The 12,336-nt window shown below is 47.4% G+C and overlaps 1 protein-coding gene across 16 annotated transcripts in view; it reads right to left on the reverse strand.

The window, feature by feature from the left end:
• Positions 1 to 12,336, reverse strand: part of PPP6R2 (protein phosphatase 6 regulatory subunit 2) — a 100,511-nt gene that overhangs the window by 76,717 nt on the left and 11,458 nt on the right. Inside the window, exon 1 of one of the 16 annotated variants that reach the window (XM_050745731.1) lies at positions 3,029 to 3,171. The exons of the other annotated variants lie outside the window; for them this stretch is intronic. The gene's annotated coding sequence lies outside the window, so the exon portion shown is untranslated. Of the gene's footprint in view, positions 1 to 3,028; positions 3,172 to 12,336 lie in introns of those variants that run through there. 16 annotated transcript variants of the gene reach the window in all.

Consider the following 12,336-nt stretch of genomic DNA (forward strand, 5'->3'; position numbering starts at 1 on the left):
TTTCTACACAAACTTAAGCTTTCACTAAAAACCTCTGTTTTTTATACTTTTGCTTCTGGCCAAGATGGACCAACAGACCAGATTTACCTTCCCATCTGCAACAACTAAAAAAAAAAAAAAAAGAAAAAAGAAAACACAGGGAAGCAAATGGTTTTCAAGACACTCGACACTGGCAGTAAATGGTCCCTGAAAACAGGGAGACAAATGACAGGAGGGAGCCCTGTAATCGTCCAGCCTCAGCCTGAAAAGCCAGGCCACAGCCCAAGGAAGAAGCACCAGGGGGAGGATGGCAGTCTCCTGACTTGGAAACTCAAAGCTGGGAGTCCAGGCAGTCCAAGGTAGCTAGAGTTCACAGACAGAACACCAGAGAGGGCAAAGCTCACAGCAAATGCTGAAGATCTACAGAGGACACCTCCCGCTCCGGTCTCCAGCCAAGCACTGATCAGTGCACGTGTGTAAGGAAGGTATTCAAGCCAGGGAAAGCATCACTCAAGAAGACGAGAGGGGCCGGGTGCGGTGGCTCACGCCTGTAATCCCAGCACTTTGGGAGGCCGAGGCGGGTGGATGACCTGAGGTCAGGAGTTCAAGACCAGCCTGAACAACATGGTGAAACCCCATCTCTACTAAAAATACAAAAATTAGCTGGGAATGGTGGCGGGTACCTGTAATCCCAGCTACTCGGAAGGCTGAGGAAGGAGAATTGCTTGAACCTGGGAGGCGGAGGTTGCAGTGAGCTAAGATCGCACCACTGCACTCTAGCCTGGGCAACAGAGCGAGACTCCATTTCAAAAAAAAAAAAAAGATGAGAGGGAACAATCCTCAGAGCTCACACAGAGCCAAGGATACTTCCTCTTCCTGCCAGTCCCAGTGGAAAACCTCGTAATTCACAAGGCTTTGGACATAATGCTCAGAAGACGTTTGCCTCAGTGGCGGGGCAAAATTAGCCCTAGACTAAAAATTAGCCGGGTTCCACCTAACAAAGCTGAAATGCAAGACCTATCAGAATCAAACTGTTTGCAAGTAATTGAACCTCATCCCAGAACAAAGGTCAAGAATATTTACAGGAACACAAAAATGCTCCGTATCCAACAAGATAAAATTCACAATGTCTGGGCATCTGATCAAAAAGTGCTAGGCATGCAAGGGAGCAGGAAAAGAAAAATCATAAACCACAATGAGGAGAAAAACATAAAACCAACCCAGAAATGACACAGATGAGTTAACAGATAATGCTGGTCCAGGGGTTCATGCCTATAATCCCAGCTACTCAGGAGCAAGGTGGGAGAATCACTTGAGGCCTGGAGTTTGAGGTTGCAGTGAGCCAGGATCGCACCACTGCAATCCAGCCTGAGTGACAGAGCAAGCGGAACCTTGTCTCTAAAAAAAATAAATAAATAAAGAATTGATAAGGACATTTAAATAGTTCTTATAAACGTTATCTCATGCCGGGCATGGTGGCTCACGCCTGTAATCAATCCCAGCACTTTGGGAGGCCGAGGCAGGCGGACTGCCTGAGATCGGGAGTTCAAGACCAGCCTGTCCAACATGGAGAAACCCCGTCTCTACTAAAAATATAAAATTAGTTGGGTGTGGTGGCGCATGCCTGTAATCCCAGCTACTGGGGAGGCTGAGGCAGGAGAATCGCTTGAACCCGGGAGGCGGAGGTTGCAGGGAGCCGAGATTGCGCCATTACAATCCAGCCTGGGCAACAAAACTCCATCTCAAAAAAAAAAAAAAAAAAGTATCTCATATGTTCAAAAACCTAAAGGAAAGATTAAGTAGAGACATGGAAGATATACAAAGACCTAAAGAGAATCACAGAAGATGTTTTTTCTTTTTATGCACCACCTTCTAATACCATCACACATAAAAACATTCTTAATCCAAAAGAAGGTAGAAAAAGACAAACAGCGAACAAAGAATACACTGTACTTCTGTAAGCCTCTACACGACGACAACTACATAGGACCTCCACACAATATAACTTTGGTACTCCTTCCTCATCCCCACTTGACTCTGTAACCAAAACCCACCATCTAAATAGGCTGAGTGTCTCTCCCAGCTAACACCCTGGCACACACAGTCCCTCTGACTGGAATGCCCTCTTCCCACTTTCTCTATTTGACAAACTTGTGCCTGATCTTCCTATCTGAAGTTCATCTACATCTACCTTTGTCAACTTTCTGAGTCCCTCCTCAGTGCTCTCACAAGACTACTTATACCTTCTAGAGAATTAAAATAACTCAGTTTTAAATATTTTTAATTATGAAATTTTTAAATACATTGAAGTCTAGAGAAGGGCATAATATCCATGTGATGAGACTTAACAAACACTAACATTTGTTTGTATGTGCCTCTTTCTTAATGTTTCTAGGACATTGAGATACCCAGCAACTCAAGCAATCCTCTTCTTCAGAGACAATCACTAACTTGCAGTATCCATAATTTCATTATTTTACGACTTATATTCCCAAAAAAGGCACATTGCTTTAAATACATATTTCAAGTACGATACTTCTCTCATATATCAAGTTCCCATTTATACAGGGTCCTTTTCCAGGTCATCCATTCCACTGGCCTCACAATAAGTTTGAAAATCTGGGCCAGGCACAGTGACTCATGCCTCCAATCCCAGCACTTTGGGAGGCCGAGGTGGGCAGATCACCTGAGGTCAGGAGTTTGAAATCAGCCTGGTTAACATGGTGCAACCCTGTCTCTACTAAAAATACAAAAAAAATTAGCCAGAAGTGGTGACACATGCCTGTAATCCCAGCTACTCAGGAGGCTTAGGCAGGAGAATCACCTGAACCCGGGAGGCAAAGGCTGCAAAGGTTGCAGCGGGCCAAGATTACGCCACTGCACTCCAGCCTGGGCAACAAGAGCAAAAACTCCGTCTCAAAAAAAAAAAAAAAACAAAAAAAGTTTGAAAATCTGTTATGGCAACTTCCTTCTTATTCTTTTTCACACTTGTCTTGGTTATTCTTCACCCTTTAAAATTTTCTAGTAAAGTAAGTAAATGGAACCAAACCGATGAGGAAACAGCAGAGACTGGATCGTGAGACAAGTTCCCGTGGAGCTGAATGGTCGGGCTCCTTCCCCGAGTCTGGCTCCCGTGGAGCACGCTGAATGGTCAGATGAGCCCAGCTCTAGCAGGGCTCCAGGTCCTTCTGCAAGAACAGAAGCAGGAGAGAGATCGACAGGCTCATGAGCAGCAGCTGTGGACAGTGGAGCTAGCTTCTCCATTCTGCAGGTTGCCAGCTCCTGACTCTACCATATGCCCTCAAGAAGAAGAGCCAAGAAACACAGTGAAAAGGTGGAGAATCTTCCTCAGGAAAAAGCTTTGCATGAGCACTGGAAGCACTCAGGCCTAGGCTAATTCCAGACACCAGGAATATGAAAGGGAAAAAAGGAAGCTTGCTCTACTCAGAGATGAACATACTAAAGCATTATACCTCTGAAGTAAAGGCCTTTCTTAACTGAGGCAATGGAGAGGTGCCCAGTCACCCGACTGCTGATTCTCCTGCCACAGCCTAAAGCACAGATTGCAACTTAAAGGCCTGCAGAACAAGGCAAGACACTAAGCGTAAGGAAGGTGGCTGGCTGAAAAGACAGCAGCGAGTGAAGGCTGCAGCACCGGCGGGCATGTGCCCGCTGAAGGGAGCAGACACAGGCCCACCCCAGCAATCACAGCTGTGCAAGGACACAGGGCACCAGGACACGTCTGCTTCTACAAGAAATGACAAAAATTCTAATTTTTTTGTAAATCCCAAATCTTCACGTTTATAATTAATTTAACTTTTTAACACTATGTGGGCCAATACTATGCAGGACAAGCCAAATACATCCTCAGGCCACCAGTGGCTGAGGAGCCAGTCTGCAATGACTGCTCTGCCAGAGAGCCAGCCGCCTTCTCGCCCTCCACTGACCCGGTGTCTTCCTATGCTTAGGTGGCCAGAACACAACACCTTAAACAGCAGACAATTATTTCTCACAGTTCTGGGGCCTAGAAGTCCAAGGTCAAGGTGCTGGCCAGTGAGGTTTCTGAGAAAGCCCGTCTTCCCCGCTTGCAGACCACTGCCTTCTCACCGTGTCCTCACAGCAGGGAGGGTGAGAGCACGCTCTCGGGTGTATCTCTGTATGAGGGTGCCAGTCCCATCTTGAGAGCCCCACCTGGTGACCTCACGGAACCTAATCATCTCCTAAAGGCCTCCCTCCAAATACCACTAAATGGAAGTTAGGAATGTGGGGTGGACACGACACAATTCAGTCCATAGCACCCTGTCTGCCTTTGAGCCCTTCCAGTAACTGAGCACGGGATGAGGCCTCCATGTAAAGCATGTGCTCTGCAACAGGAACACAGTGAGGACCCAGCGACGGGCCGAGAACAGCCTGCTTATGTCGCTGCACATTCCAAGAGTCTTCAAGCTCCCAAGGTAGCAATTCTCCTCCCAGCAGTGGAGGCCCAGCTGGTCTCCCACCAAAGTCTCAGAAAGGTGACTTTAGGCCGGGCGCAGTGGCTCAAGCCTGTAATCCCAGCACTTTGGGAGGCCGAGGCGGGTGGATCACGAGGTCAGGAGATCGAGACTATCCTGGCTAACATGGTGAAACCCCGTCTCTACTAAAAATACAAAAAACTAGCCGGGCGTGGTGGCGGGCGCCTGTAGTCTCAGCTACTTGGGAGGCTGAGGCGGGAGAATGGCGTGAACCCGGGAGGCGGAGCTTGCAGTGAGCCGAGATCACGCCACTGCACTCCAGCCTGGGAGACACAGCGAGACTCCGTCTCAAAAAAAAAAAAAAAAAAGAAAGAAAGGTGACTTTAACACACAGCCCCACCAGACGGCTGTCAGGCCCACACCAGGCTCTCAGTGTCTCCTGGCATTCAGAAGAGTATCCTCCTGGCTGTTACAGAGGATGAAGGCTGAAGTGAAAACTGAAAACCTCCATCTGCTCACCACTAGCAACCATGGCAGCTCTCCCAGTTAAGGACAGAGATGGCCAGCATTCTGAGGATGCACCTTCCTCATCACCAGTGCTAAGGGCCCCGGCCCCCACTCCTCCCCTTCCTGGAGCCCAACGCAGACCCCCCCACAAGCAGCCAGAGAACCTCTTGAGACAGGCAGCCCTGGCCACATCAGGACACTCCCCGACCACAAAGGTCCGGGCATAACGTCCAGTTTCCATCACTGAGCAGCTCTGGAACCTTGGGCAAGTGCCTGCTGCATGTACACTGCAGGTAAAAGTGTGACTCCAAGACAGCACTCATGTCTGCCACCACTGCCCTAGGACAGTGGCTAATACCAGATGCCTCCAAGGGGCCTAGAGAGAAAAACAATCAACTGCAGGAAACCATAGCAAGACCCTAGTCTGCGCCTATCCGCATCACAACAGACAGACAGACTGCCTGTGTTATATTTATTGTCAATAATATACTCCTGGGAAAACACGAACCAGAACAAACAGTCACTGGGTCAAGGGCAGATGGGCAGGGCGTACTCTGGGCTGAGACTCTTGAAGGAAAAATAGCTGAAGACAAGCTAGATAAAAAGCATTGTCAAACAAGCAGAAAACAGCAGCAAAAAGCAGCAGGGAGGAAACTGGGGCAGTGAACAAAGCTCAAGTCCAAGCAAGACGCACAGAAGAACCAAGAGCCTAGAAACTGCCTTTAGGATTCCAGCAGCCACAGGAAGAGAGCGGCAGTAGCTGGCTTCATCCGCACACCTAAAGCTCAAAGCCTAATGCAGCAGATAGTTTCCCACCAACCTCAGTTCACAAGCAAAAAGCAGAGGTCTCAGTAGTTACACGACTGGCCCAACGTCATGGGCTAGTAAGTATCCGTTCTAGAACTTGAACCCAGGTTTGGATGACAGCAAAGTCCCTGTTCTCAGTCTCCATATGATAACCAGATTCTGGCTGAGTCAATGAAGACAAAAAGGAGTTATCAAAGGAAATCCAAAAGGAATGACCAAGATTGAGGGTGATGACAGGAAGGCACCACCCACGACCGAACTAGTCCAGGAAGGACATCACAGCCAAGAGCTAAGAAAGGGTCAGAGCAGAGTTCCATAGGCTTAGAGATGGTGGGATCACGAGGAGAGAGAAGTCTTTGAAGTGGAGCAGTCAACGGGATGAGTGACAGTCAAATTCCTGAAGCGCTCCTAAAGGTTTGACTGTCCATAGTAGCCGAGAGAGAGGACACTGGGCATCAGTCAGTTCATTCAGCAACAAATGTAGCTAATAGTGGGACAAACCTAGTCACGCCCCAAGGAAGCTGACGTCTAGCAGAGAAAACAGACACTGATAGACTCCACACAGTGCCGGACCTGAGAAAGACTGGCGTGAGCAGCAGCAGTGGGCAGCAGCACAGGTCAGCTCCCTGGCACAGACACTGACGGACTCCACACAGTGCCGCACCTGAGAAAGACTGGCGTGAGCAGCAGCAGTGGGCAGCAGCACAGGCCAGCTCCCTGGCTCACGCCCAACAGGTGCCAGGCGGGTTCTAACGATGCAGCTGACTGCCAGCTTCTCTGCAGCTCCTTGGTGAACAGGGGTTAAAACAGGGCAGGCATGGTGGCTCACACCTATAGTCCCTGTGCTTTGGGAGGCCCAGGCAGGAGGACTGCTTGAAGCCAGGAGTTCAAGACCAGCCTGGACAACACAGAGACACCCCATCTCTAAAAACCTTTTTTTAAATTAGCCAGGTGCGGTAGCGTGTACCTGGAGTCCTAGCTATTCAGGAAACTAAGGCAGGAGGGTCTCTTGTGCCTGAGAGTTCAAGATTGCAGTGAGCTATGATCATGTGTTCCTACCACTGGAACTTCAACCTGGGCGGCAGAGGAGACCCTGTCTCTCCTTAAAAAAAAAAAAAAAAAAGGCCAGGCATGGTGGCTCACACCTATAATCCCAGCACTTTAGGAGGCCAAGGCAGGCAGATCATGAGGTCAAGAGATCAAGACCATCCTGGCCAACATAGTGAAACCACATCTCTCTAAAAACACAAAAACCAGCCGGGCGTGGTGGCATGCACCTGTAGTCCCAGCTACTTGGGAGGCTGAGGCAGAATTGCTTGAACCTGGGAGGTGGAGGTAGAAGTGAGCCGAGATTGTACCATTGCACTCCAGCCTCCATGACAGAGCAAGATTCTATCTCAAAAAAAAAAAAAAAACAGTGCTGAAAGGAAAAAAAGCTGTTAACCTATAATTCTATATCAAGCAAAAATATCCTTTGAAACCAGAAATATAAATAAAAACATTTTAAGACAAAAGCTGAGGGAATTTGTCCTCATCATTCCCACATTACAAGAAATCCTGAAGGAAGTGCTTCAAGCTGAAGGAAAATGATCCCGGAGAGAAATCTGGTCTGTAAAAGAAATGAAAAATTTCCCAACTCATTCCACAGGTCCCAGTATTACCCTGATATCAAAACCAAAGACATCAAAAGAAAAGAAAGTCACACACAAATCTTTCTTAAGAAGGCAGATGTAAAAAGCTTCAACAAAACACTAGCAAACCAAATCCAACCATATAGAAGGATTATACACCACACCATGGGGGAGTTAATTCCAAGAATGCAAGGTTGCTTTAACACCTGAAAATCAATTAATTTAACATATCACATGTGGATAAAGGACGAAAACCAAGTGACCAGAAAAACCATTTGACAAAATCTAACACTCTTTCATGACAAAAAAAAACAAAAACAAAAAAACACTCCACAGGCCAGGTGCAGTGACTCACGCCTGTCATCCCAGAACTTTGGGAGGCCGAGGCGGGCGGATCATGAGGTCAGGAGACCATCCTGGCTAACACGGTGGAACCCCGTCTCTACTAATACAAAAAATTATCCGGGCATGGCGGCAGGCACCTGTAGTCCCAGCTACTCGGGAGGCTGAGGCAGGCGAATGGCGTGAATCCAGGAGGCGGAGCTTGCAGTGAGCCGAGATAGCACCACTGTACTCCAGGTTGGGCAACAGAGCAAGACTCCATTCCCCCCGCCAAAAAAAAAAAGACCAGCCTGGCCAACAGGATGAAACCGTATCTCTACTAAAATACAAACATTAGCTGGGTGTGGTGGCTGGCGTCTGTAATCTCAGCTACTCAGAGGCTGAGGCAGGAAAATCGCTTGAACCCAGGAGGTGGAGGTTGCAGTGAGCGGAGACGGCGCCACTGCACTCAAGCCCGGCAAGAGAGCGAGACTCTGGCTCAAAAAAAGTGGGGAGGAGGGGTGAGCGGTGCTTTACACTACTTGGTTTCATGATACACCATTAAGTTACAATAATCAAGACACTGTGGTGTTGGCACAGGATAGAAAAACAAACCAATGGAACACAAAAAAACAGAAATAAGCCTATAGACACGTTTAATTAATTTGTAACAACAGTTCCAATGGAATTAAACAGAGAAGAGAGTCCTTTCAACAAATGATGGTAGAACAATTGCTTATCCATACGGAGAAAAATGTATCCCAACCCCACCTCACATCACACACAAAAATGAAAGCAAGATGGATCACACAGAAAAGAGACCAGCAGTTGCTCAGAGAAAGAGGGAAAGGAACAGTGGAAGGAAAGAATCCTAATGGCCCATGAGGAAATTTGGGGGACAGTGAATACATTTACTATCCTGACTATAGTGATGATTTCACAAATGTATACATATGCCAAAACTTATCAAATTTTATACTTTAAGCATGTATAGTGTATCATATGTTAATTTTATCTCAATAAAACTGTTAAAAAGAAAAAGATGGATGACAGACCTAAATACAAAAGCTACCGCTGTAAAGCTACAAAAAAACACAGGGCAGCATCTACACAACCTGGTGCGGGCAAAATTTTCTTAAGACACAAAATAATCATAACAGAAAAAATTGGTAAAGTTTTACTTTATCCAAATTAAAATGCTCTGTTCATCAAAAGATACCATTAAGAAATAAGAAAAAATGGGCCGGGCGTGGTGGCTCACGCCCGTAATCCCAGCATTTTGGGAGGCCGAGACGGGTGGATCAAAGTCAGGAGATGGAGACCATCCTGGCTAACACGGTGAAACCCCGTCTCTACTAAAAATACAAAAAACGGCCGGGCGCGGTGGCTCAAGCCTGTAATCCCAGCACTTTGGGAGGCCGAGACGGGCGAATCACGAGGTCAGGAGATCGAGACCATCCTGGCTAACACGGTGAAACCCCGTCTCTACTAAAAAATACAAAAAAAAACTAGCCGGGCGAGGTGGCAGGCGCCTGTAGTCCCAGCTACTCGGGAGGCTGAGGCAGGAGAATGGCATAAACCCGGGAGGCGGAGCTTGCAGTGAGCTGAGATCCGGCCACTGCACTCCAGCCTGGACGACAGAGCCAGACTCGGTCTCCGGGGAAAAAAAAAAAATACAAAAAACTAGCCGGGCAAGGTGGCGGGCGCCTGTAGTCCCAGCTACTCGGGAGGCTGAGGCAGGAGAATGGCGTGAACCAGGGAGGTGGAGCTTGCAGTGAGCCAAGATCGTGCCACTGCACTGTAGCCTGGGCGACAGAGCCAGACTCTGTCTCAAAAAAAAAAAAAAAAGAAAAAAGAAAACAAAATAAATAGAAGCTGGGTACAGTGGTTCACACCTGTAATCTGAGCGACTCAGGAGGCTAAAGGTGGAGGATCACTTGAGGTCAGGAGTTAAAGACCACCCTGGGCAACACAGAAAGACCCCCCCATCTCTACCAATAATTTTTTTATTTTTTATTTTTTATTTTATTTTTTTTGAGACAGAGTCTCGCTCTGTCGCCCAGGCTGGAGTGCAGTGGCGCGACCTCGGCTCACTGCAAGCTCCGCCTCCCGGGTTCATGCCATTCTCCTGCCTCAGCCTCCTGAGTAGCTGGGACTATAGGCGCCCGCCACCGCGTCCGGCTAATTTTTTGTATTTTTAGTAGAGACGGGGTTTCACCGTGGTCTCGATCTCCTGACCTTGTAATCCGCCTGCCTCAGCCTCCCAAAGTGCTGGGATTACAGGCGTGAGCCACCGCGCCTGGCAATTTTTTTTTTTTTTTAATTATCCAGGTGTGGTGGCTTGTGCCTATGGTCCTAGCTACTTGGAAGGCTGAGGTGGGAGGACTGCTTCTGGAGGTCAAAGCTGCAGTGAGCCATGATCACGCCACTGCAATCCAGTCTAGACAACAAAGTGCGACCCTGTCTCAAAAAATTAAAATTTAAAAAATTAGCCAGGGGCCAGATACGGTGGCTCACACCTGTAATCCCAGCACTTTGGGAGGCCAAGGAGGACAAATCACAAGGTCAGGAGTTGAAGACCACCCTGGCCAACATAGTGAAACCCCGTCTCTACTAAAAATACAAAAAAATTAGCGGGGCGTGGTGCCGGGAGCCTATAATCCCAGCTACTTGGGAGGCTGAGGCAGGAGAATCGCTTGAACCTGGGAGGCGGAGGTCACAGTGGAGATCGTGCCACTGCACTCCAGCCTGGGTGACACTGCGAGACTCTGTCTCAAAAAAAAAAAAAAAAAAATTAGCCAGGGAGGCCGAGGTGGGAAGACTGCTCGATCCTAGGAGTTTGAGGCTGCAGTGAGCTATGATGACATTACTGTACTATTGCACTCCAGCCTGGGTGACAGAGTGACACCTCATAGAGAGAGAGAGAGAGAGACAGAAAGGGAGCAAGAGAGGGAAGGAAGGAAGGAAGGAAGGAAGGAAGGAAGGAAGGGAGGGAGGGAGGGAGGGAGGCAGGGAGGCAGGGAGGCAGGGAGGGAAGGAGAGAGGGAAACAGAGAGAAAAAAGAAAAGAAAGGAAAAGAAGAAAGAAAGGCGGGAGGGAGGGAGGGAGGGAAAAAAAGAGATGAGAGAGAAAGAAAAAGAAAATAAATAGGCAACTCGCATTACAAAAAAAATTAACCCCGTTCCTCTTCCTCCCCTCACTATGTATGTATATACATACACACATGCACACACCACAAAGGACTTGTAACCAGAATTTATTTTTGTAAACTCCTAAAAATGAATAAAAGGACAATCCAATAAACAGTGGGTAAAAGCGTGGATATTAATACTTCACAAAAAAATACACAAATGGCCCGTAAGCACCTGAAAAGTTGTTCACCATCATAATTCATCAGACAAATGCAAATTAAAACCACAGTAAGATACCTCCACTGCCTGAACGGCTAAAATTAAAAAGACTAAGTGCTGTCATAGACAAGAAGAAAAGGAACTCTCGCACATCTGGTAGGAGTGTAAAATGGCACCAGTTTGGAAAACAGGAAGGTTTTTGTTTTGTTTGAGATGGAGTCTCCCTCTGTTGCCCGAGCTGGAGTGCAGTGGCGCAATCTTGGCTCACTGCAACCTCTGCCTCCCGGGTTAAAGCAGTTCTCCTGCCTCAGCCTCTGGAGTAGCTGGGATTACGGCGCCGGCCACCACAGCCAGCTAATTTTTGTATTTTTAGTAGAGACGGAGTTTCACCATGTTGGTCAGGCTGGTCTCGAACTCCCAACCTTGTGATCCACCCTCCTCAGCCTCCTTTAAAGTGCTGGGATTACAGGTGAGTCACCACAACCAGCCGAAAACTGGCAGTTTCTTAAAAATGTGAAACATACATCTATATTATAACCCAGCACTTCTATTCCTATTTACTCAAAAGAAGTAACATATGTCCACAGAAAAGACTTGTATTAATGTAAGAATTTTCACCAGCCTGGCTAACATGGCAAAACCTCGTCTCTACTAAAAATACCAAAAAATTAGCTGGACATGGTGGTGTGTGCCTGCAGTCTTAGCTACTTGGGGGGCTGAGGTGTGATGACTGCCTGAGCCTGGGAAGGTTAAGACTGCTGTGAACAATGATCACTCCACTGCATTCCAGAGTAGGTGACAGAGTGACACCCTATCTCAAAAAAAAAAAAAAAAAGAAAGACTGTACATTCTGTGCTAAAAAGAGGGACATACACTACAGGTATTAAACACCACTATGTACCCCATAAATATGTACAATTATTATGTGTTATGTGTATATTTTTTTAAAAAGAAAAAATTTTTCAAAAAGGTGTTTTTCTTTTTTTCTTTTTTTTTTCATTTTAAAGAAGAGGGCCGGGCGCGGTGGCTGACGCCTCTACTCGCAGCACTTTGGGAGGCCAAGCAGGGCAGATCACTAGGTCAAGAGATCGAGACCATCCTGGCTAACACAGTGAAACCCCGTCTCTACTAAAAATAGAAAAAAATTAGCTGGGTATGGCGGCAGGCGCCTGTAATCCCAGCTACTCGGGAGGCTGAGGCAGGAGAATGGTGTGAACCTGGGAGGCGGAGCTTGCAGTGAGCCAAGATCACGTCACTGCACTCTAGCCTGGGCGACAGAGTGAGACT

Source organism: Macaca thibetana, chromosome 10, assembly GCF_024542745.1.
Source record: "Macaca thibetana thibetana isolate TM-01 chromosome 10, ASM2454274v1, whole genome shotgun sequence".
NCBI lineage: Eukaryota > Metazoa > Chordata > Mammalia > Primates > Cercopithecidae > Macaca > Macaca thibetana.